Raw genomic sequence first — 27,650 nt, 5'->3', positions numbered from 1 at the left:
ATCCAATAATTTTGCAGGAAGACTTGTTTTGCAAGTTCTAACTCCTCGAGACAAGTTTACGTAATTTACCTCCATGATGTCATATTTGCGAGAGGGGTTCCAGAGCTAGCAATTTCCGCATTCTGAGACCTTCAATACCTTAGAAGAGAAAGGAATGGACTTCACACCCACAACTACTCAGTCTCATGAGTAGCAAGCATATTTCTTTTTTTTTAAGAGCGATTTAATTTTTATTCCGATAACATTGGTAACCCGGATACAGCTTTTGCCTTAGGAATATCTTCATCACGATAGAGTGATAATTATTTACAATGACGTAATTCTATGTTTAAGAGAACTGAAAGACGGGAGAATTCTATGAAGAAAGGCGACTGGTGATAAGAAAGAGAATACTGTACTTTGTTGCGGCAAAATCCGTCACTCATACCGGGTGGCCAGAATTAAAGTTACCCAACTCAGAGCCCTCTGTAGCCTCTTTGAGGCACCGTAAAACTCTGAAATTTGGTGAATCCACTATGCAGACCATGGGGAAGAGGATGGCGATAAAAGAAAAAATAGTTCAATTTTCCGCCACCAGGTTGAAATGTGGCGCTGTACTTCCATGATGGGTTGTAATAATGACGTAAACTGCTCCAATTGGTTTTGGATTTGCCTTTACCTTGAAATCTTGCAATAAACGAGAGATTATTTTCTCGCAACTTCCAGCCACTAACGAATGTCTTTCTAATTAATAACTCGGCTAAATCACTTAACGTGATTATTTGTACAACCCATCATGGAAGTACAGCGCCACATTTCAACCTGGTGGCGGAAAATTGAACTTCTTTTTTTTTTTTTATCGCCATCCTCTTCCCCATGGTCTGCATAGTGGATTCACCAACTTACAGAGTTCTACGATGCCTCAAACAGGCTACAGAGGGCTCTGAGTTGGGTAACTTTAATTCTGGCCACCCGAAACATGTCTTTAAACATCAAATATGTGTGTTGCGTTAATATACAATGTTCAATAACGGTTTACCAAAATTTATTTTGGCTCTTTCGCGTCACTTTTCTTCCACATTTGGCTAATCATAACAACGAGGATGAGTGATGGTATGATGAAATTGATGCTGGGATACTCACAAAGATCACCCTTGTGCAGGCTGGGAATTGAACGCGGGACCCCTGGCGTGGTAGCGCGTTGTGCTAACCACTTAGCTATGGAAGTTTCTTTTTTATATCAAGCGGATTTTTTATATCAATAACAAGTTGTATGACACTTATCTATTTGGAAACATTGAAGTTCGTAAGAAAAAATAACAGTTATGATATATGGCTGATAAAATGGATATACTATACAAAGACGATTGGCTCAATTCTCTCTACAATTTCCAGGTAATATGTTAATAGAATTAACTCGCAGAAGTTACCTTCTGGATGCCTGGGTATATTCCACTTGGAAATAACTAAACTGTGAGTAGAGTTTAATAGCCATACATACTGTGCAGTTCAATGCACATGTTTCTACATTTACCTCGATGGACGACCACGTTTTGAGATCAATGTGACTAAATATCACACTAGAGACAGAAAAATATTTCGCTGTTTGGCAAAATATGAGAAAAATATCCTTATGATCAGCTGCTCATGTGTCGTTAGAAAAACTTTAAACGGTGTTGGGAATTTCAAACATCTTTCGATCATTTGGTACCAAAGACACTTCCGGTGTACCTTTCTCAGGAAAAAGGAAACTGTTCAGGAGGGAAATGAAAAAGCAAAACACGACTACAAATTAATGTAGATCTATTGCAGGTGTTCCTATTCCTTCTTGCTGGAGGCCACAGAAGCTGCGTTCTGGCAAAGGAAAAATAACGCAGCACAGAACAGACAGGTGTCATACGACACGAAAGAAATAACATTATGCAATGGAAGCAACTTAGTTCTTTTGACGCTTCTATTAGAGCGCAAGGCATTTTCTTGGTGTAATAAGAGAGAGCACATATACGCAGAAAGAACTGCCGATTAGAAGTAAATATATATCATTCGAAATCAAATAATTTCGAAATAAAAATAAGAAGAAAGAGAACAAGTTGCAACTCGGTCCCGAATCCAATTCTTGATTCCCATTCCTGATTGAAATCCAAAATCTTGTCCCAGTTTTGGATTCGCTCATCGAATCTCGAATCCTAGGTTTGCTGTAATCAAGTCTCACCGCCATACTTGGCGGAGTGGTTAGCGTCGTAACACGGTACGAAGTCAGACGTTCCATGCTCAAACCTTGCGTTTGTCCCATCGCCCATTTTTCAGTTCATCCTCAGCGTCGCTATTAAGCCAAGTGGTAGAGAAGTGGCGTAAATAACCAAAAGAGTATATAACATTATGATAAGCATAACTCTCGAATGGCAGAGTCACTGTTCACCCACGATTCGTAACGAGAAACTTCATTTCCTGGATCTGTTTGTATTCTTTACCTGAAATTTCTTTAATCTTTTCTCTCTTCTTCCCTCACGTTCATCTTCTCTCTCTCTCTAATTTTCATTCTTTCATTCTTATGTTTTCTCTCCTTTTCTTACAGCTTTTCTTTCATATCTTTATCCTCTCTCTCCATTCCTTTCTTTTTTCATACTTTCTCTTCTTTTCTTACTTTCATTTTTTCTCTATCTTCTCCTCTTCTTTTTTCTCTCTATCTTTTCTTTTTTCTATTTTTTCTTACTTTCATATTTTCTCTCTTCTTCCCTCACGTTCATCTTCTCTCCCTCTCTTATTTTCTTTCTTTCATTTTGATGTTTTCCCTTTTCTTTCTTACAGCTTTTTTCATATCTTTATCATCTCTCTCCATCTTTTCTTTCTTTCATATTTTCTCTTCTTTTCTTACTTTCATTTTTCTCTATCTTCTCCTCTTCTTATTCTCTCTATCCTTTCTTTTTCCTCTCTATCTTTTCTTTTTCTCTCTAATTTTTCTTACTTTCATCTTTTCTCTCTCTTCTTTTCCTATTTTCATCTTCTCTTTCCTTTTCTGTCTTTCTCTCTTTTTATTTCTTACATATTTTATTTAATTTATTTCATCATTTCTGTCTCTTCTTTTCTTTCTTTCATGTTTTTCTCTCTCTCCAGAAAGAAAGGGTAAAAAGAGTAGGGGAGAAAGAGTGAAAGCAAATAGAGAGAAAGAAAGAAAGGTGGTAGACAGAGGGAAGGTAGAGAGGTGGGAAGACAGAGAGAAAAGATGGGGGGGGTCAAAGCTTGGGATCCCTATTTCTTTTTTCTTTAATGTTGTAATTTTAATGGTGGACTGAAAAAGGTTCCGACCTTGGTCGCACGCGTTCAGGAACATATTCGGCGGTGTTCTTTCAGAACAGACCCCTTAGGCGGTCAGAGAATTCCATCTGTTCCCTTACCAACAGGTAGAAAAACAACGAATGCCGCCTGAAAAGTATGCCATTAGACGGCAGTAAATAAGTGATGAAAATTGGGCGTCGTGGTCCCCCATAGCCACGACTGCCGTTTCGGCGGGCTTCGATTACACACGAAAGAATTCGAGAAGAAAGACAAGGGCCCCGAACTGAGGACCACCATGGTTGCAGATTGTACTGGGCCATTGTTCAAAATAAAAATTCCACTGTTTATAACAGAAGCACGCTGCCACTTTCAGACTCCCAATATCCACAGCCCTTTTCTGGATCCATAATAGCCGGTCTCTTGTGTCAGCGCTTTCTCCAATCGCCATCGAGTGTAGAATTACGTACCATAATTGTTTCCAGATGGTAATTTCAGTGGCTTTGTGTTACGATTAGCTATCATGCCAGATAATTCCTTTCATTACCAATGCACGGTGATACTTTCGCTTGTTAGCATATTGGCCGCTTTGCTATTACTTTCGATTCTCTGTTTCAGTGGATGCAGAGTTCATTGTTGGTTATTGTTGCTCGATAATTGCCCGCTCAAAGACAGATGTGGTGCTGATATTTGAATGTAACTTGATCTGAATTGAAGAGCGTTGGAATCGCATTACGGCACATGTTCATTAACTGCAAATGGCTTCAGTTGGTTTTGTTTTACATACATTTTTCAAGTTCTCGGGTTAATTTCGAAGATCAAGATGGATAATGAATGAGATCATAGTGATGAAGCGTCTAACACAACAGGCCGACCTTCGTGGCAAAGTGGTTAGCTCAGCGCGCTAGGGTTCGAATCCCGACCTGAGCATGAATTTACCTTTCTGAGTGTCCCTTCATGAATATCATCCTAAAACTCATCCTCATCTTCGCCATTAGCCAAAAGTGGCAGAAAGGCAAAGTAAAATAAACCAAATAAAGAATAGAAAAATATAGGGCACCCGATCGCCATGGAATTTTTAAAACCAGTTCTATTTTTTTTTTTTTTAATTGAGCTTGATTACGGAAATTTCCATTTTGTTCTATTTTAATAACGAGTACAGTATGTTTCTTGTACCACGTGTATCATTTAATAACAATAATAAAGACACCATTATAAATGTTTGCACTGTTGCTAGCCGAATTTTCAAATCTGCGGCGATCACTGTGCGAATTAAACATTTTGCTTTGGGGGGGATGACCACTCCAAAGGCCTCCTGCTGAATTTTTCTCGGGGGGGGGGGGGATATAAGATTTCATATATCTTGCCCTTCAGTCATGGGAACTTGTATTGTGGTTGCTTTGTTCTTATTATTATTGTATTATTGCTATTGCTATATTATTGTTATAGTTATTATTATTTTCATTTTTAGCTACATTTCAAATCATAACATTCAAATTAAGCTGATAGCGAAACGTTCACGTGGCCCCGACAAACTGTTCTACATTTTTGTCTCTCTCTTCGTCATTGAACCACCTGCAGATTTCTTGCGAACACTTGAATACATATTCGGTGAGGTCGGTCAGTTGCAGGATGGTCCTCCTTTAATCCACAAGGATCGTAACATACCCCATCGGTTTCATAGTCTTAGGATGAGTTACAACCCGGTTTGTCCGATCCCCAGTTCCACAGGGTAGAACGCTACGGGATGCATACTTTTCGGCAGGAAAATCTTTGATGAGTTGACAATTTTTCAGTTGTGGTTGTTAAGAAATGGTATACTGTATGCTTTCAGTTCTATTTTCTTGAGGGAGATAATAACATCCCTGGCAGGGATAAATATATATATATATATTGCCGGGGATAAAATGTTTTGTGGGGGGACATCGCCGGCATCTTCACCCCCGTTAATTCGCACACTTGCGGCGATATGGTAGAGTCGGCCATATATTATAATGTATTGCATGATTATCAAGCTATTTCTAGTTCCAGCCTTCTTTAGAAAAGCCACTTCCGTCCAAGGATTACTTTTATCCAAACTTGTATTAATTAATATATGAAATGTTTTAAGATAACATTCCGTAGCTTATCTTAGTCGGATTGTTAGCCCTTACTTGAAAATAAAAGCTGGCTTCTGAAAGATAGGAGCTGGCGCCTTAATTATTTTTAACTTTTTCTACCGTGAACTAAGTCAATCTAAAACAAATGAACATACATATCCACATCCAACAGGTATCCCTTATTGAACAACACTTTAGCAACATTTCGTTCTGACGTCAGACGAGGAATGCCTATGGAGGTTAGGTTCCATTAGCATAAATACAATGAAAAATTATTATTTAGGCTAAGATAACTAAACCTAGCTAGCCTAACCTGACAACGTAGGCATCTAGCCTAACATTAAAAAGCTTACTCCCGTGACGTCAAAACACAAGGTTGCTCAAGTGTTGTGCAATAAGTGAGACCCACAGCCAACCTTCAGAGGTGAAATTCCGAGTCTGCTCTGTCAGGTTGCTTAGACTGCCGTTACAGTTATCGTAAAATTTACAATAATATCCTGCCGTCAAAATGTAACACTGTCTGTTGACTTACAAAAACGGGAGGCAACAGTTTTTGATTTTGTTTTCGTAAGCGCAGACGCATTCTGGTCAACACTGCTCTGTGTTGTGACTAGAACGAGAAGTAAAGATGGCGCTGCTAACCGATTGCAATATTGTACACAGACACACACTCATACATGTTATGAAAACAGGCCTGGAGAATTAACATCTAGACAAACAAAAAAGTTTCAAATTTCGATTTGAATATTTTATCTTGCTTAAAACTAGACAATGATTATAAATTGAGATTGTGTACACTCTAAATATATTTTTAAAACTGAACCATTTAAATGAACTAGATTGACTATATAATAGACAATATTTATAGATTGGTAAATGTGATTTTTTTAACTTACTGGATGTAAACGTAGACTTCCATAAGTCAGCGTCTTTATACGGATACCGAGGCAGTAGGCTATATTTGTGTCAATTGACTCATTTTGAGTTATGTATGTTAACAATGATTCAGTGAGTATTTCTCGTTTCCCTTCAACCACATTACTGTTTTAGGCAACTCAACAGTAACTGATTTACTCTTGAAAAGTGTTACTGTTATGTTATTTCAGTAGGTTGCTCAACACTGATCTTGTTCATCTGCTAACAAGCAAAGTTTGAGCGGAAACCAAAAACTCGAGTGTTTCTCAGAATAACGAATAACCTTGAAATAACACTGCCATAAATTTCTCTGTGCCAATAAGAAATCTATGCTTTTGCCTGTTGAGTTCAACAACAGCTACTACTGGAAACGCATTGCATTGCGGGCCATAAACCAGCTTCCACGTTTCAAATGGCGATACTCCATCGTCTCAGCACACGCCCAACCACCTTCGTTACTGCGTATGGACTCTCGTTGCATATAAATGTTGGTTTGCATCATTGGGTTGCATCACGTGCGATTTCAAGCACGTACATCTCCTCTGGCAGTGTTTCATGCGATTCAAGCTACCACGAAATTATTCTGAATTATACTTGGTGCATAAAGTGGATGGTGGTGCTCGGTATTGTGTTCTTTGCCGGATCCACAGAGGTTGAAGATCTGTTATGTTCTGAAGCACAGTGACGAAAACTATAGACGGGACCAACAGAAGATGGAGAACGAGAGAAGACATGGTGTCCGAGAATTTCGGTTCTCGATCACATCTATCTGCACCATGAAGAAGGTGATGTGATTAGCATCACTAGGCTTACCATACGTCAGGGATTAGCCCGGGCAGTCCTGTTTTTTTAGTGCTGTCCGGAGATTGCAAAATGTCCGGGGTTTTGAGAATCTAAACATGACGTATACCGGTATTGAATATTCACGACCAATTTTTAAGGTGTTTCATGTAGTACGTACCAACATTTCTAAAATGGTTGAGTTTGCTATGTCTTTGCCTGGAACATCTGCTCCAGTTGAGAGAGTATTTTCAATTATGGGGAATATTTGGTAAGCAGAAAGAGGTAGACTTCTAGTATCTACTGCTAAACATCTGCTGAATTTTAAACTAATTCAGAACTTTCCTAAACATCAGAAAATGTATTATTCAATTAAACATTTGAAAATTAATTGATTGATTTTAGAAAATAATGTTAATATTTTTTCTTGTACAATTTATAGTTTAATGTTCCAATAAAATGTTAAGGCTTTTAAGTAATTTCAATTTTTTTTTGTAAAAAAATCTGAAATTCAGCAGTAACGAGTTGATCGCGAAAATGTCCTGGGTTGGACCCAAAAATATATGGTAAGCCTAAGCATCACGCTCTTAACGCACTCCCGGAGCTCCCACCAGGTACTGAATAGAAGGCCTCACCGATGGCGTAGTGATAAAGTCGTCGTCTTGAAATCAAGAGGTTCCGTGTTCGATATTCGGTAGAGGCACGTGGTGGTTCTGTTCCAACTTTAAACTATAGGTCCACGGAGGCCGGCGATATCGTAGTTGTTAAATTCGTGTTTTTTTTTGTTTTTTTTTTGTAATAAGAGGTTGCCAACAACTTCTGTTTCAATTCTTTTTTCGCCCTCTCTCTATATCTTTCTCACTATCTCTCTCTTTGTCGCTTTCTTTAATCCCTTTTTCACTCTGTCTCTGTCTTTCTCTCTCACTATCTCTCTCCTTTTCACACTCTTCTCACGCTCCCTCTTTCCCCTATTCTGTCTTTCTCACACACGCTCACGCCCTCGCTCTTTTTCACTAGGTCTTTGTCTATTATATATGTGACTGCCTCTCTTTGTGTGTGTATGTGTGTGTGTATTCGCTTGCACAAGGGTTTATCCAGAATTTTTCATTTGGGTGGGTGGGTGATTCCGTGTTTAGAGGGCTGTAAGGATATATATATTTAGAGTGAAAATGATCATAAATTAGGCACATGTGAAAATCTTTAGGGGGTGTTGAGAAAAAATTGGGTGTTTGTAGATAAATGATTGTGTACGAGTGCATGACCGCGCTGCACTTCTGCCATAAGCGACTAAAACTTCTACCGTATACTATTTCAGTGAGCAAGAGCAAAGCGATGTCCCTGTAGTGTACCGAAACCCTCCCTTCAGGTCTGAGCACTGTACGCTCACATCAAGGGACAGGGAATATAATCGCCTGAAGTTCTTAGGGATCATCCATAACCAACACTCATGACAAACGCAGAGCACAAAACATCAAAACCATTCCAGCATGCTATTAAATAGCACGCAGAGTCCTCCCAGGTAATATGTCTTCCTGGTAGCCTTTCGGGGGTAGCAGACCGCATAAACAAGGGAAACCTACCGAAGTCACCCGAGCGGATAGGGATTTTTACATGCGCACCCCTCTTCCCTCGTACTAATTGCATCTCACCATTCGTTTTGTTCATCACCTCCTATTCATCATCATCAACGTCCTAGGGTCGAGTCTCCCCAAAGAACTAGGAAAATGGATTCGTTGTTTGGTCGTCCCTCGATTCGGGTAAGGTCTGATGTTTTGACTCTAGCGGTTTTCTGCTCACAATGGTCTCCTGCTGCGAAGGTTGTAGCTGAAGTCCCCAAGCACAGATTGAAAGAAGGCGCCAGAACTCAGGAAGGGGATAGCGTGAAAGGTGAACTTCTGGTAAAGTTGGAACTTCGGGCAAAATGAATTTGGTTTCTGAATGAATTAGTCTGTGGCGCTTCGTCAAGTCCACACTATTGCTATCAGATATCCGAATCGGTTTTTGGTCTTTAATTTCATCAACGTCTCAGCTACATCAGAAAGAAGTACCAAGAAGAATTGGGAGGGTTATTGATGAAAACACTTGTTTTTGACAATTATCTTTATCCCTGCCAGAGATGTTTTAATCCCCATGAATGAAAATGGAATTCAAAGCACATTCGTAGTATACCATTTTTTAACTAAGTAACGATGGCCTCCCCGATGGCGCCGTGGTAACGCCGTCGCCTTGTAATCAAGAGGACCCGGGTTCGATACCTGGTGGAGGCACACAGTCCCGATTAGCCTTACTGTGCATAAAGGGGACTTAAAACACCAATCAATCAATCAGAACTACGTAACGAACACAATTGAAAAATCATTCGCGTCCATGAATGGTCCAGTTATGAAAGATTTCCTTGTTGAAGAGTATGTAGCGTCTTGAATTAAAAAATAACACCATTTCCCAACTGAACAATTCACCAAGCCAACTAAAGGCTGTTTCCCACTAAAGTTTTCATGGCATAGTTCTGATATTTTACATGTATTAAAGTTCACAAGAAACTTGTAGATAGGTTGGCAATATAAATTTGGTCATGTTTCGGGGTTACTAGTTCGATAGCTGACTTTATGTATGAGTTTGGGTTTTCCTAGAATGTATATAAACATATGTACTAAGTGTACTAAATGACGTTTAAATTTTATCGTAAGATTTGATGCCCTAGGGTACGTAGAACCACCAGGCAATAACTGACTGGTAACATACAAATTTGCACCCCCCGCCCCCAAAAACAACTTCCCGAAATGAAATTACAAATACGTCACTAAGCAGACATACCGCCCCAAAGCAAGAAGCTTAATTCGCACAGTGGAAAGAATTACCAAGAACTAGGAGTGTTATTGCTTAGAACAAGTCAGATAACAGTCAACAGTCTGCTCAAGAACTTTGTTGGAAGATTATTATATGAAACTCCTTTCCAAATAGCCTCAGATAATAGTATTACCCTTCAGATTGTATATCGCTTTTTATCCGATGTTCAGTTTCAAACTTGATTGCAAGTACCAAACAATTTTTCTCAAATACAGTAGGTGATTTGAAATTCAGAACATTGAGAAGCTTTTAAGAAATGTATTATTATATTGAAGAGTATTGGTATCCATCTCTTGAGTAGAATATTCATATTATACTTTATGTTATAATGGGCTTAGCAGTTTGCCGATAGATGTTGCTCACGTAACAGGTATCGAACTATCTTAAAACTATATATACACCAGAAAGATGATATTGACCTAATTCATACGACTACTTAGACCATTTTGTTCTCCAGAACGTAATATTATCTCCTATTCCCTTTGATGTAGCCTGCATGGTTAAAATCCTCATTATTTCCTATTTTGCACTTATAATATCATTGTATAAATCAGTATCCTTTGCTTGGCGCATTTTAACTTCAAATAAGCGACATTATGTGTTTATTGCTACATAGTAAATCCACGATCCATATGTCTCAGTCTAGATGATTGCCCCTCACCATTTTGTACTGCAATAGGCAAGAGCGCTGAATCGAAATTGTACAGTGCTACAAAACGACCAGTATAACACACCACGTGACTTGAACATGGATAAAAGTTTTCAATATTTCAGGCCATTATAACTAGAAAAAAATCCACTTGTATAAATAGCGATTTGATGCCAATGCATAAACGAACACTCCAATAACTCAAAATTATATCGAATGCCTCTGTCTGTGCCGTTTAGAGTGAATGGCAGTATTAAATGAGTATGAAGTACATTTCGCCAGTGTTATTTCACATTGCTTTTATACCTATTGGGATAATCGCGTCAATGAAGATAAAAGATAAACGACGAAATAGGTGTTAGAACATTCATGCCTGGCCTTAATTTGAACCTGGGACCTCTAGCATCTTTTCCATATTTGGTAGGGACGCTAGAACAGACAGCACAACTGTAAATCCATCTTAGTCAACAGCTTTCAGAGTGAAAGTGAGCCTTTCTCTTGCAATAGTTCGGCAATCATTTGGAAATCGTTATGTTGGTGCAGATGTCATGTAATCGTCCTGAAATGTAAAAAGTATTTAGCCGCTTGTTACGCTGCTGGGCCGATAGCACAGATAATTGCTACATGTGCACAAGGAAATATAATTTAATAATTAATCATATTTTGGAGAAAGTTGGCAAAAAGTGAAATCGAGCTTAATCCTTTCCATGCTTTTGTTGGTATACTAATTACCCTGATAACAAAAAGTGCCAGGAAGCACGCTTGTATCTCTCACCATGAATTTGTGGTGGGAGAGTTTTTAACAAAGATACATTTTCTTGCGATTTAAAAAATAATAAAAAGAAGTTGCAAATTTATCATAACACATAGGACAAGTGTAAGAAATGATAGGAATATTACTAGTGTAAAGAATAGCATTAGCGAGAAATTCTACGCTTGATATTAAGGCATTATTCTGCAGTCATTAGGTTGAAACCTCATGTACAGTCACGGACACTTCTGGGTTGTAACGATTTCAATGAGAGTCAATTACATTGTTACAAGCCAGAAGTGTCCGTCACTGTACATATATACGTGAGGTGGTAAAAATCATTGTTACCCCTGGGTTCCTTTACTGTCCGATCCCATGGAAAATTAACCCACTCACCTATTGACACATCCAAAACCAACGATAAAAATAAATATAAAGGTGAATAGTGATCGCTCCCATCTTGACGTCTAAAATTGAAAGATCACCCCTCAAAATATATCAAATTAACACTCAGTGGTCAATTAACAAAGAAAGGAATGTCGATGCGGTTTTTCGTTCATCTCTCTCTCTCTTTCTCTCTCCGTGTATTCTTTTCTCTCTTTCTCAATCTCGATCTCTTTTTATCTCCTTCTTTCTCTATCTCCCTCCCCTCTCTCTTTCACTTCTTCCTTCTCTCTCCTTCATTCTCTTTCTCTGTCTCCATCTCTCTATCTTCTGTTGCTATCTTTCACTCCTTCCTTCTCACTATCTCTTTCTTTCTCTCTCTCCTCCTCTCCCTCTTTCGCACCGTATTTTATCTCTCCTTTCTCTCTCTCCCTCTTGTTCTCTTTTTCACTCCCTGTTGTTCTCTTTTTTCTCTCCCTCTTGTTCTCTTTTTCTCTCACTCTTGTTCTCTTTTTTCTCTCCCTCTTGTTCTCTTTTTTCTCTCCTTCTTTTTCTCTTTTTTCTCTCCCTCTTGTTCTATTTTTCCTCTCCCTCTTGTTCTCTTCTTTCTCTCCCTCTTGTTCTCTTCTTTCTCTCCCTCTTGTTCTATTTTTCCTCTCCCTCTTGTTCTCTTCCTTCTCTCCCTCTTGTTCTCTTTTTCTCTCCCTCTTGTTATCTTTTTTCTCTCCCTCTTGTTCTCTTTTTCCTCTCCCTCCCTCTCTCTCTCTCTTTCACTTCCTCTATCTTATTATCTCCCTCTTTTTCTCCCTCCCCTCTCTCTCTTTTATTCTCTCTCTCTCTCTCTCTCTCTCTCTCTCTCTCTCTCTCTCTCTCTCTCTCTCTCTCTCTCTCTCTCTCTCTGTCTCTCTCTCTGTCCCTCTCAGGTAACTGGGTATCGGGCTTCATCCTCAAAAACGTTAAATGACCCTAAAATTATTTACAACAATTGCGTTCCTTATCCTAAGCGGGTGGAAGAATATGAATCCACTTGCCTGCAAACATCCTACTAATATGATTTGCACCGCTGTGGCATTAACATTGTAAAAAAGCACATTCCCAAAGCCTGCTACTGAGACCCAAGAGAGCAGTTAAGGCAATAATAAGCAGAGCAGTAGCTCCTATTTAACCTGAGGAATGTGCCAGTGGGTGGAAAATTCAGATGGAGGAAACCAGAATGCGTTCTTTGCAACACGTTTCGGTTCAATCGTCTATTAATTGCAGTAATTCAAAAGGCAATTCAGGCCATTTTCTTTACCTTTGACATTAATCTTGTTCAACTGGAGCCGGATGAATGGAGACGAATTATCCCGCGAAAAAAAGAAAAAGTAACGTAAAAACATTCTGCATTTGAATTGTATTGAATTCGCTTGAAGCATCATGGTGGTACGTAGTTTTTAAGGTTCTTACCTGGGGAGCTGTTTCAGACGCAAGCGAAACGGGGGTTTCATGTGTTGTCCTGTCTTTCTGTGTGCTGAATGCTCTATTACAGCCTCAGCTTTTAATAGGTTAGGTCAGAAATAGTTTATTTTTAGATCTTTCTATTGAACGAATGCTTTGAAAAATTGAGTTATTTTTTTTTTATATAGATCCATTTAATTTCCTTGTTGAGGTCTGTCCTCAATTTTCTTTTATTTAAGGGGCTTTACCTTGTATTGCGTGATTGGCAAAAATAACCTGCGCGCTGAAATGCCCGTGATATAAAAATCACTCAATCAAATCACACTTTTATTACATTAATTTATTATTCGATATTGCTAGGAGTTTTATTAAATTCCTCTCGTTAACATTCGCTCTTCCCGTTTGAACATATTCGCCCTCTTTTTCCGGTTGTGATTCAAGAAAGTTCCATATTTTCTTATTTTTAGCTTCATTGTCGTCTCAGTCGTTAATTGCCTGGCCCACACACACTTTATCTCCTCATTCAAGGTTCGGTGCACTCCGTATTCGGCTCTGATTTGTCTAGGGGTATCTTTCTTTGTACGGCAATGGACGTGGGTTGCAACAAGTCAACATAATTATATAATTAACTACAAGAGGCAACGGATAACCTTTACGAAACCTTATTGTTATAGGGGATAAATTAACCAGCAACTATGAAATTAAAAACTGAAATTTTTGGGTATCTTCTAAAGTTTAATTAACGTAAATTTAAATATATACAAGTCGTATTCGAACGTTCGTTTCTGTAAATATCGGGCTAAATCTCTAATTTTTGTGATGTTGGAAATCTAATGTTTGTGCCTGGATGCTTTACATTTCATGAATTACATCGAGAGTACGCTTTTCACAAAGTAAACCGGGGTACCTCAAGAAACGTCTTTAACAGGCGCGAGGTCGCCAGACGTGTACATTTTACAATACTCCACGGTGACAAGGCACTAGGCTGCCCGGCGTACCGTAATTGCTTCAAAATAACATCCACTTGTAAATCGGACACCAAGGCACTAGCTTGCCCCGGCAATCCAATTCCTTATAGCATCCGTTGGCGGAGGTTCGCACCTTCGTGTCCCTTTAAAATCCGTTGCGGAAGACCTGTCCTCCGATCCGAGCTGACCGAAGCAAAACAGCCTCTCCCTTTCACGTCTCAGTTCCAACAACCGACCTCCCCCACTCTCATCTGGGGGTTTATATACGTTTTGTTGGCGTCTGTTGCCAACGGCCCTACTTTCAAAAGTTATAATTTTTAACAGCTAAAAACGCCCGCCTTTTTCCAGAACGTTTGAGACACGAAGAAAGAACAGAGTGCTACATGATTTTTGTACATGGAATATATGAACCTAAAAATGCATTATAAAAGTTACACTAATCACACACACATATTTATATAGAGGAAATTACGTAATTGATTAACATATTAATAAAATATTTCAATAAGAAAGAAAATACTGTTGCCCTGACACGGGGGCATGGTAACCAGGAGCGTATATTCTAGGCTACCTAGGCTATCTGCGAAGCCTAGAGAATAAAATACAGGAGAAAAATCGATCAGAAATTGTAAATAACATTATTCATATCAGTGAGATGATGATGCTGATTCTGGAGTTGGCAACCTGATTTCTTATGAGTTGGCAACCTGATTTCTTATGAGTTGGCAACCTGATTTCTTATGAGTTGGCAACCTGGTTTCTTATGAGTTGGCAACCTGATTTCTTAGGAGTTGGCAACCTGATTTCTTAGGAGTTGGCAACCTGATTTCTTATGAATTGGCAACCTGATTTCTTAGAAGTTGGCAACCTGATTTCCTATGAGTTGGCAACCTGATTTCCTATGAGTTGGCAACTTGATTTCTTATGGGTTGGCAACCTGATTTCCTATGAGTTGGCAACCTGATTTCCTATGAGTTGGCAACCTGATTTCTTATGAGTTGGCAACCTGATTTCTTAGGAGTTGGCAACCTGATTTCTTAGGAGTTGGCAACCTGATTTCTTATGAGTTGGCAACCTGATTTCCTATGAGTTGGCAACCTGATTTCCTATGAGTCGGCAACCTGATTTCTTATGCGTTGGCAACCTGATTTCTTAGGAGTTGGCAACCTGATTTCCTATGAGTTGGCAACCTGATTTCCTATGAGTTGGCAACCTGATTTCCTATGAGTTGGCAACCTGATTTCTTATGAGTTGGCAACCTGATTTCTTATGAGTTGGCAACGTGATTTCTTATGAGTTGGCAACGTGATTTCTTAGGAGTTGGCAACCTGATTTCTTAGGAGTTGGCAACCTGATTTCCTATGAGTTGGCAACTTGATTTCTTATGGGTTGGCAACCTGATTTCCTATGAGTTGGCAACCTGATTTCCTATGAGTTGGCAACCTGATTTCTTATGAGTTGGCAACCTGATTTCTTAATTAGGAGTTGGTAAATGTATTTCTATTCATAGCCTAGGACCACGTGACATTGTGAGATAGCCCAGATATTGGTCTCAGTATACGCCACTAATGGTAACATAGTATTTTTTCCCCTGTATCCCATATTTTCATATGAATCTTTGTCATATTTTCGAAGGGTGTAAGGGGTGCAGGGACGGCGACAGGGGTGGGCACGGGTGGGCAAGCGCCCACCCAAAAATTCCTGTGCCCACCCGATTGCCCACCCAATCAAATTCAATAAGTACATATACTTGGATATATATGAATGATTCAATAAATAAGTGTATTCTGGTGTTCATAACATGTACATTTTACTTGTGAATATTATCTATGCTAGAAATGTTCACATATCATCTTATATAAAGCCAATTTTCTCATTAGAAAGTGAAAGTAATTACTAGAGCTATTGAAACAAAAACTGTGATCAAATGAATACTTCCATGATTAAAAGCAGCTAGTAGGCTTTGGAGGCTCAAAATTTTGCAGGGTATGATCAAGATTAGATCAGAATTTAGGGTAAACTTGAGGACTGCAGCTCCGGACCTTCACTGGGAAAGACTGCTTTGAAAAGTACCACATAATAAAAACAAATTAGGTACTTCGGATGTGGTAAAAAATATAATAACAAACCACACCATGTAACTTGGCAAGAAGTTATAACTGAAACTGTGTAGAGGGGATTGGAGTGAGGCCTTGGTGCTGTAAGCTCCGGGCCTCCACATACGTATATAAATCCCAGCCTGGGTATGGTTAAAATAATCTCCAAATAAACAAATAAAAACATCATCTTAGCGTTACTTCTCCAGCAACACAATAAATTATTTCGACTTTTTTTTATTATTATTATTATTAGAATAATTTAATCAAGAAGACTTAGATGGACAGGCCACGTGACACGAATGGCAGAGGAAAGAAAGTTTACAGGATTCTTGTTGGGAAACCTGATGGTAAGAGACCAGTAGGAAGGCCAAGATGAAGATGGAGGGATAACGTTGAGATGGATATAAAAGAAATTGGTAAGGATAGGAAAGATTGGATTGATCTTGCCCAGGATAGAGACAGATGGAAGGCTTGTGTTTCTGCAGCCATGTAGAAAGTACTAGAGAGTATAGTATAGTTTTAATTAGCTCTGCATTGAAATGCGAGAAGCGTACTTCTTTTTTATTTCATTGCAATTTTTATATACCTGTCATCTTCAAATATCAATATGGTATGCGAAATATCAACTTTATATTCGTTCTACTAATAAGAACGAATCACAATAATCACTACAGTACCTAAGTGAATGCATTTTAATAAACGACTTATGTATGGAAAAAGCTACAGAATTATTCAATTGCTAATGACTGGCTTATCATATTTATCCTCTTTCGACACACAAAGTTTGCCACACGAATCAGCCGAAAATGTCGACAGAATCTGCAGATGCAGCTGAAGTAAAGAAATAAAGTTATGTCACGAAGTATCCAGAAGACGATTTTGTTAGTTTGTTTTTAAGCCCACTTCTATGCTCAGATGGGCTAATATGGACTAAACCTACAGTTTAACGTGTAGTCCGAACCAGTGTGCATTGTGCTTCCACCAGAAGAGGGGGAGTTCAACACATGACGTCTTCATTATAATGCGACAGCGTTATGCCATTGGGGGAAAAAATATACAGAAAGAACTCGGACCAAACGTGTCATTTTATCACCACAGAAGATGCGTCCATTTTAAGAGGGTGATTGCCTGAGACAAATTGAGACTTTCGGAAAATAACGTCATTGTTCACGGAATTAGCTGCCTTGATCCACTAACTAAACGCTGTGCAATTGAAACTACCACCTCAACTTTCTAAGAGGTACGAGCTTATGAAACTCCATTTTTGGAAGAGTAAGTCGTGGTTGATTTGTTTTATTTTAAGTCATTTCAATTGTGATTAGATGAAAGTAACGAAGGGGCAAAAACAAATACATTCTGACACTCAAAATACAAACCCTCATAAATTATTACTTTGACAGTGGTTCCAGGCTCCAGGGACTCATTGCCCTGAAAGAATTAAGTTTCCAGGGTATGCTGCACAGGTTGACATTCTAGTGTATTCGAAATGGTCATACAACCCAAGTCATCTATAAAAAATAGATGAATTATTGCTGTTACGGTGATCAACTTCGATGAATTCCTTGTGTCCTAAATCATTTTGTTACCTCCAAAAATTTTATGTAACCATACGTGTGTTGTGTTGCTTCTCCCGCATTAGATACATGAGAGTTCAGAAAACGAATAGCAACTTAGCTAATAATATCTTCAATTCTGAACAGATTTTTCAATCTCACTTGTTTATTACATATGAGCGATATTTTGTCAAAATAGCCTAGGAATACTTCATGGACAACGAACAAAGAATTTATTGGTTTTCCGTGTGTGTTTTAAATTGTTCCTAATAAGACGTTCATTTTAATCCAAACATGCAGTGGCGGCGATTAGGAGGAGCGGGAAGTGGGGATGTAGTTCCCCCGCCACATTTTGCCACTTTTTGCACCCGCACTATGGCCTGCCTCTTTATGCTAAGCCTTTTCTACCAAGAAAAGTATATTGTCCTTGCCCTCAAATGTTGGCACCCAATCGCCGCTACTACAAACATTCAGATAGATTTGTCAGTTGTGCAAACCTTGTAAGCTAAGAAAAGTGATCCCCAAAGGAGTAAGAAAACTCTTTTAGTCAAAAACTCATACAATGAAAATACTATGCTCAGGAACATGTCTTCAATTACGAGAAACTTCACGATTGTCTACCATCGCACTTTCTATCACTGTCGCTCCGGCTTCCGTGCGGAGTGGTTAGCACACCGCGCTACGACGCGGTCCTGGGTTCGAATCCCGGCCTGCGCATGGATGTTTGTGAGTGACTGTTCATTCATCAATTTCATCATGTCATCACTCATCCCCATGTTCGCAAATTAGCCAAAAGTGGCACAAAAAGCGAAGTAAAATAAAGCAAATAAATCAACCAATTAAATCAATCTACCACTGTCGCCGAATACATAAAATCAAGTATGTGCCTTGTATTTGCAACACAAGGTTAAACCTAATTCACATTTATTTCACTGTATTAACATGCATGAAAGAATGTGGTTAGAATGTATGGCTGCACATGCTAAACACTTCCTTGAAATAATTGTGTCCATCAGAGACAAAGCGAAAGGAAATGGAACAAGATGGGAGGATAGATTAGAAAAGAATAAAGAGGAAAACAGGATAAGGAAAAGGAAAGATGTAAGAGGAGAATCGGGAGTGTAAGAGAGAGGGTGATACATACGACTTACATACACACATATACTATATATGGTCTTATATTTATACTGCCCACCCTAATCTATCAATATGGCGCTTCTGCCCACCCAGTCGAAAATTGCTGGCGCCGTCCCTGAAGGGGTGTGTCTTTCGGAGGCATGGGATGTCATGGGTATGTCAACCTCACTTCCACGTAGTACACTCTGGACTGCATTTTGCAGACGCCAGGCTTTGGCGTCTGGATTCACAGCCAATTTCATCTTATCACTATTCATCTTCATCCTCGCTATCAGCCAAAAGTGGCAGGAAAGCGAGGTAAAATAAATATATCAAATCATACTTCAGGGATTTCAGATGCAACCAAAAGCTAGATTCTATGTTTCTCAGAGCATCCCCAGAGGAGATGCAGGTTCAAGTTTCAATTCTCGAACAACAATTGCTTGGGTGACCACTTGTTAGCCAATTCGCAAACAATACACAAGTTTCCACAGTCAAAGTGAACCAATTGTCCTTTCCTGGTCGTCCCGTCCCGACTGCCCAGTTCAATCAGCCTACACGGAACAGCCTAATCCATTTGAATGAACCGTTCCTCCACTTCCACTAGCCAGGCGGTGTGTGAGAATGTCTGTTCGGTTGCGTGCTGCACCCATTGTGTCGGCCACTCCACTACATCCGTCGCCCGAGGGGACGAACGCACCTGATGCAGACCACCATCTGCTCTCTGGCTCTACCTTGCGGGAACACACACGCCGTCCACTTTAGGCGGCGAAGACACGGACCAGAAGAAAAGAAGAAGCCACTAATAAGGGTAGGGGGCATCACGAAGTACACAATCCGCCCCCACTCCCCTCTGTCTACATGCGAGTGGATCGTGCGTGGAGAATTAGCGACGACTGTATGTGTGCTTGAAGGGTGGAAGATGTTGCAGGTCTCAGCCTACGAGCCAGAAGACAACGACCCACAACAATCGTGAGGACATTTTTATCTCCATGGGTCATTTTACGCTTCATCTGCAAACGGGAAAGCAGGTGATATTTGGTGGTTATGGGTGCATCACGTTCTGTACGTGACCAAAGATTTCTTTGTGTACATGATAAACTGTTGTACGATTATGGCAAGTGAATGTGTGAGAGGAAAAATTCCGGAAAGGCGCTCAAAAACAACCTCACTACCAAGCACTACACTCCAGTAACTGACTCTTGAAGGCCAACGAGGCTCTGGCGCCTGCACCCACGGCCATGATAACCCACCGTTGGATCATGTTGTCCTGTGTTTGTCCTTGTGTGTGCTGAGTGCCCCTTTACAGCCTCTGCTGTAGTACCCATTGATGTTTGGTAAGGTAAAGTTCCCCGTGCATACCACAGTGCCGTGAAGGTACATTTAGGGGATGTGGGGCACATTCTCGGATCTCGGCCAGTTTGGAGGTGATGCGATCAGCACCACGCTCCCGCCGCCTTTACCCGCCAGCGTTGCCACCAGGTACCCATTGATTTGAGGCTGGGCGAGCCCCAGAGCCGCTTTATGCTGGGACAAGGCCGGGAAAATTCCGAACAACTATCCTGAACAACCACGCTGTAGTGGTTCACGATTGTCAGTAATTGAATTTCAGTTTGAATTTGTTCTCAAGTCCACTTTATGCACAGAAAGTCAAATCGGGACTGGACCTGTAGTTTAAAGTGGGATCCAGCCACTAATGCATTGACTTTGCAATTACAATAAATAAAATATACGTACGACTTATCTCTAAAATCAAGTAGATACCTGCTTGATACTGTGATAAACTTGGAGAGTAAGTCTGAGATTTTCTAAGAGTCGGTCCCGTCTCGATTTTGACAAGGTCATGTCGATCTTGGCATGATCTTTAGAACTCTGTAGCAAAAGACATCAGCAAGATGCACAGAGAAGAGGTGATCAAACATATTTTGTCCGTAGATCATCCAAATTGCAGAATTTGCCCCTGTGTCTATGCAACCCAACACTTCGCTTGCCATTATGTTGTGCGCGGACCGCAAACCATAGGGTCTGCAAAAGGAAGAACTTTCAGGATATGACAGCTGCATGAAACCCATATTGTGATGCGGTTTCGGACACCGCATAGTCATGGGCAGGGGCGGCTCACCAGGGTGTTACCGAGGCAACGGAATGTATTCGCAGAATGCATTCCTTTGATCTAATCTAGGCATCGGTTTCTGTAAATCGGCGTACATTTCTATCTCTCGCTAAGAGGTAATGATCAAAGTGATTGTGCAGTGATTGCTTGCTGCCGAAGTGAGGTATTGTCTATGTGTGTAATTCTTGATCTCATGTTGACAAACTCACATACGAGGGCCTACAGGGTGATTCAAAAGTCCGTTAACACCCCTTATAAAAAGTAAAGGAATTAGGCTGGGTACAATTGGTCATGATAGAAACAGGTTAGGCTTAGGGGGAGGCGGGGGGGGGGGGCAAATCTAAGTAAAGCATAAATACTGATTTATTTCTGTTTGCGGGAAGAGGGGCAATTTTCTTTCCTTAAGGAGGGACCTAATACACTTGAATTAACCCTTGAAAAATAGTAATTGCAATAACTGTCTTTGACAACAAAACATATATATCAGAGTACATTGAACTTTATTAGCTGGACAAAAAATTCACTGACTACTGTGATTATGTAATTATACAACATAATACTTTACACGTAACTTTTGACTGTGGATTTTTTTATATGTTTATAATACTTATTCTTACAGTGCTTTATAAGAGTTTAATATCTTCACACATATTTACATAAAAAAGGAAGGCCCAAGAGAAATTTTTCATCTGGGCGAGCGACTTTTGACATTTCCGAAGGGAAACAAAGGAGCCTATTTATCAACGGACTGGCTCATTCAAGAGGATGAAGACTGCAGTCTTCTTGCTCTATTCTCGCAACATATTCATTCATAATATGCCATGCGCTTTCCTTAATTCATTGTCAGTTTGAAAAAGAAAATACTGAAATGGTAAACGCACAAGAACAAGAAACACCCTCAAACTGAGTAATAGTCCCACATTATTGATTTTGCCCATTTCAGAGCAGAATCCTGCGTAATTTCCCATTTGTTGTGTGTGCAAACGTTATGTAATATGATGGAAGATATGCATTGGGCCCCTTATGGGGGGGGAGGGTAAACGAGAACTTGATGAACCCGGTCCCCTCTGCCCCTCCCTCCCGGTTTCGGCACACCGGTGGTGATGTGATATATATATATATATATATATATATATATATATATATATATGACACTATTTTCTCGCACCTGTAGAATGATACATTTGTTACAATCATGCAGTTAAAACTCTTTCCTAATTTAAGATAGGTTGAAGAAACCTTCACCACAGCCTTTCTCATGAAAGCTGATCCAGGGTCCACCCAGCATCAAATCAAATGGTACCCTTTAGGGGTTTAGGGGAAGGGGTGTAAATGCGGCCGGAGCGTGGTGCTGATCACATCACCTCCAAGATGTCCGTCATAGAAAATATGTGAGGCCCTGCCCTCACATATCCTAAATGTGCCTTCATATGGCACGGTGCTACATACACAGGGAACTTTAACTTTACCTGTGTATATTGTATTTGTCTCTGTACTTCTGAGTAACTACGTTTATTTTTTATATGCGCATATACGAACCCTCTACTATGTCGATCCGGCACTGTGTGCAGGTTGTAGAGAAGGCTTGAGCAGCTTTTTGCACTTGTAGAGGTCAGTGAAGCTCCGTGCACTACGAGCTTCCTGCCTACTATACGGTGGGATATATGAGTATTACCGTGCAAATTGTCCATCATCATGTTCGTGCAATTTATTTAACCCAATAAGAGCTTCAAGAATTAAAATAAAACTCAAAACAAGCTGTTGACAACTTCTGAACCAGCATACATAACAATCTATCGCTTAAAAACCCATAGGATGTAAGAGAAAATTAATGAACATAGTCATGGACAATTTGCCAAGCAATGCTAGTGGATCCCACTGTACATCAAGGCCAGTAAGCAGCAGAGCAAGAGTGGGGGGAAGCTGCGAGCGTTGAGAGGGTAACAATACTGTGGAGGAAGGCGACCTCATATCCATGGAAACGCATCCTGTTTTACCATGATTGCAATGCAACACTGTACTGTCTGTTACTCACGAATCAGATGACGAGAGGTTTCCCCACTTCACGAACGCATCCGACGAAGCCTTCCGCCTCGCTCACTCGCTCCTTTCCTCCCCTCTTACAACGCTACCTACAGCACCGCTGCTCGCTCTGCAGTACAAACGTTCATATGAGAGTTTTCTTTCACAAAAAACTGCTGGCTGGCCAGGCCTGTTGTAGATCTACAGACGAAATGGAAACAGAGTTTTACAACTTCTCGCGACCGTCTTACGCTACAAGCTGTTTCCTAGAGTGAAGAGCATGCAGAGGTGGTAACCTGATTTCTTATGAGTTGGCAACCTGATTTATTATGAGTTGGCAACCTGATTTATTATGAGTTGGCAACCTGATTTATTATGAGTTGGCACCTGATTTCCTATGGGTTGGCAACCTGATTTCCTATGAGTTGGCAACCTGATTTCCTATGAGTTGGCAACCTGATTTTCTATGAGTTGGCAACCTGATTTCTTATGAGTTGGTAAATTTATTTCTATTCATAGCTTAGGATCACATGACAGTGAGATAGCCCAGATTTTGGACTCAGCATACGCAACTGTCAGAAGTGTATGTGTAACCAACAGAAATGTTGAATTTTGGATGACTTCCAGAATGAACTTTTGTGCGCTCACAGAACTAGAAAGATAAGCAGCCCGTCAAGTGTGCGAGAACGAAGCTGAAAAGATGTTTCTATCTGGCGCTTTTTATTAGTTTTTACTCGGTGTAACTGCTCAAGCGAGCAAAGTTAGCGCAGGAGATGTAATCAGCTGCTTCGTATGTAATCCTGCCCCAGCTTTGCCAAAAAATGCGGTGTTCTTCAACACATCGTCGTCACCTTTATGCAGAATCAGCTGTTTGTATCATCATGAAGAGGAAAACCGTATGCAGCGAGAACAGATACTTAACAATTAACGTTTTCAATTTCTTGACTTAGTAAGGGATGGAAGTTATAGATGTGGCAACGCGGGGGCCACAAGCAAAAGAGGAACGTTTATGTCTGCGATGACTGCGAGGGAAGTAAGTCAGAAGTCGCCAGTTCGAACCCTGGTTAATGCGTAGATGTGCGAATGCCACTGTCCCATCATCCAATTCATCATTCATCCTCACCGTCGCAACGAAGTCAAGAGGTAGAAAAGTCGCTTAAAGTATCAGAAACGGAAAGATATAACTTTTAATTCCTGTGAAATAAAATTACGCCATTCTGTTTATCGAGGACTTAAAAATTTGGCACGAGGTAAACAAAAGTGGGTAAGTTTTATTTCAACACCCTGTATTTCGAGTGAATACCATCATTAGCACTTTCCTATCGAAACCACGACATTTGCGGTATCCGCTAACTTTAGTGTAGTTGAAAGGTACATCTAGAGACTGCTGATGGTGTGAGAATTATAATCAGCACGACTCTTCCCCTTTTCTCTCTCTCTCTCTCTCTCTCTCTTTCATTATCTCTCCCGTCTCTCTTCCTCTTGACAGAGCAGCAATCCGTAGATTACTCTGGGTGTAAAATGCCCATAAAGGGGGTTCATTCAATTTCCAGAAATCCACGCGTAAGAGGAAATTGCTCCTCTCGTCATATTGTCGGATCCATTCTCTCTGCTTGGCAAACACATATTTCTGGCCGCTCCCCCCCCCCCCCAAAGCCACGATTTCAACGAGAAAGTGTAAGAGATGTGACCTCTCCCCGTCCTGTCTCCCGAAACTTAATCTTTGAAATTACACGCACGCTCCCGTTATTTTCGCCTCGTCCTGAAATTGATTCGGCGGCAGTTGCAGCGCTACATTGTTGGAATTCAATTTTAAAGAGAGGAACAAGATGATTTATAACTTCTGGATTCAATATAATGTTCGCAAGTATTCATTTGGGTATAAAAGGGTGACTTTCTAGGAAGATATTCAAGTGTGAACCTCTCTTGCATATAGTTCACCCTGGAAACAATTGAGGGTGGGTCTGAATCTTTGAAGATTCAGATTGGATCCTGATGGGTTTCGATCATGAAGATTCGGATATTGGATACTTATGGATTTGGACCACGAAGATTCGGATATATAATCCTCATGGATTCGGATCATGAAGATTCGGATATTGGATACTTATGGATTTGGACCATGAGAATTCGTTTATCAGATCTTCATGAATTCCGGTGATGATTCAGATATAGTGATGGATTTGGATTATGAAGATTCGGATATTGGATAGTGATGGATTTGGATTATGAAGATTCGGTTATTGGATAGTGATGGATTTGGATTATGAAGATTCTAATACAGATGGATTCAATTCATGAAGATTCGGATGATGAAGGTTCGGATATCAGATCCTCATTGATTCAGATCATGAAGATTGAGATACGGGATCCTAGAAGATTCGGATCATGAAGATTCTGACATCAGAACCAGAATTAGGGATTTGTGTTCGGATAATTTTGCGTTCAGATATTATAATTTGAGCGCCCATTACTATATTGGATGGAACGCCCATCAGCGTTGGAATTGTCTTGTGTTTCATGATTAAACATTCTTACAATAGATGTGTATATATATTGACGCGCGCGCACACACACACAAACACACACACATATGTATTTGAGAAAGAAAGATCTTCTGTTGAGAAGCAAGTCTTTGTGTTCATTGTGATTCACCCTGCTGCTCTGTGCTTTGTAGGATTTACGTTGCTTTTAAACAGTGTTGTCATTGTTCATTCATATCTCTTCTTTCCAAGACTCCATTCACTCTCTCGAGCGAGACTCCGCTGTTTGTAGATGCGCGCACTGTTATTTTCCAACTCCAAATCAGGCTCCGTCAGAAAGTGACAATAACCTCGAGGGATTCCCATGTTTCCCCTCCCGCGGAGACAACAAATGACTTCCGTTGCCAGCAGCAGCGTGTTCTCACACGGAGATAATGACAAGGATCTCCGTGTAGGTTTTTTTTTCTTCAACTGCTCAGTGTGACTGACCACTTTCTTGCTTGTGTTTGCGTCTACTTGTACTCTGCGTGTATCCTGTAGCAGCCACGAGGTGGAGACATGTTGCATGTTCACCGGTCAGTGAGTCTGTGACTTGCTGGATATCACTTTCTTCCTCAGATGTCTGTACCAATAGTACTCTTTTTTTCGTTTCTCTATTACATTAGGTATTGTTTTCCTCTTCCTATCTTTCTTTCACTTTTCGATTTGTTTTTCTCGTCTCTCATGTACTCACATCTCATTTCTACTGTTATTTCGTTTTCCTCCACGTTCATAACTTACGGCCTCCCCGATGGCGCAGTGGTAGCGTCGTCGCCTTGTAATCAAGGGGTCCCGGGTTCGATACCCGGTGGAGGCACATAGTGGTTCCGATCCCACATCCACTACTTCTATTTCTTCCCTCTCGTCATCTTCTCGTATTTATTTCCTCCCATTCCTTCACCCTTTCTTATTATAACTAAGCTCTGGATATTTCTGTAGCCCAAACATATACGACACCCCCAGGAATCTCTGGAGCAAGCCAACGGAAATAAATCCTCTGCACAAGTAGGTCTCGAGGGAAGAACGCGGATGAAACCACCAGCCGTTTGCAGCAGCGCGCACTGTTTTGTTCCTCCCACTCGCTTTCTCCCCTTCTCTAGCTTCATGCGCGGCCTTACGCCACAGATTCCAGAGCCAGTGTGTATATGTACAGGGTGGCCCAAAAGTTCCCCATTAAATGCAAATCACAATATATTTTCAATGTGATCCCCACCAGTATCGAAACATAGCTATAGGCGTGTATCCATGTTCCGCAAAAGCCCTGGCATCATGTCCCGCCACTCTGTAGCTAATCGCTCAAAACATGGTACCCGTCCATGGCCTTTTCAGTGTACACTTTGGATTTCAGGTATCCCGATACTGAAGAAACCCGTGGGTTTAGGTCAGGTGATCGAGGAGCTCATTGCACTCTTCCTCTGCGGTATTGTCACCCAGTCTGTGATGCACCTGTAAAACAATTCACAGATCTCGACACTGAGACGGGATTTTGGGATACATTTCTCAGAAATTCCATCAGGGGAATCACCTGCGTGAACTGCTTAGCTGCAGATTGTTTTCCCAGAGTCAGCTGGAATTATTTACGAAATACGGCAGGAGTGAAGAACCAAGTACACTGAGCCGTTATTTCTTGGCGGTTATTTTCACCGCTTACCAAAAGATGAAGCGACACTAAGGTGACTAAATGTTACTCATAACTCTTCTCGTTCTCGTAATTTCAACTCTCAGTCAATCCTATCCAACAATAGTGGATTGTATCCACGAACTTAACACCAATTTCACCACAACACGTTCATCCATAAAGATAATCGGGTTTGGTTTATTTTGATTTGGCTGTGATAGATAAAGATTAAAAGTGGCGATCACAACAACCATATGTGAGGATTTGCTGCAACGGTTCCACCCGGCTCCAAAATCACTTAAATCTCGTCTACCAAGCAATAAATGTGAGGTACAACACTAAACAAGTTATGGCTAAGCCTCAAACTTTGTTCATCGTGTAGACTATACTTTCTCCTCGCCCTTGACCTCCCAGGCGCTGCTTTCAGAGGGAGAAGGGTTTTAAATTTCACCCAAATATCCGTATGACACTTTTACGGTTGACCTTTAACCCTCTTAAATAGTAAAAAAAATCAGAGAACGCTGA

The 27,650-nt window shown here is 40.4% G+C and overlaps 1 protein-coding gene across 1 annotated transcript in view; it reads right to left on the bottom strand.

Moving 5' to 3' along the window:
• The window catches only part of LOC145994985 (uncharacterized), a 194,348-nt gene that overhangs the window by 130,582 nt on the left and 36,116 nt on the right, over positions 1-27,650 (bottom strand). The window lies entirely within an intron of this gene.

The sequence above is a fragment of the Lepisma saccharinum genome, chromosome 11 (assembly GCF_977018435.1).
Source record: "Lepisma saccharinum chromosome 11, izLepSacc3.1, whole genome shotgun sequence".
Classification (NCBI taxonomy): domain Eukaryota; kingdom Metazoa; phylum Arthropoda; class Insecta; order Zygentoma; family Lepismatidae; genus Lepisma; species Lepisma saccharinum.
The sequence above is the reverse complement of the archived record's forward strand: the minus strand, read 5'-3'. Positions and strand labels throughout refer to the sequence as shown.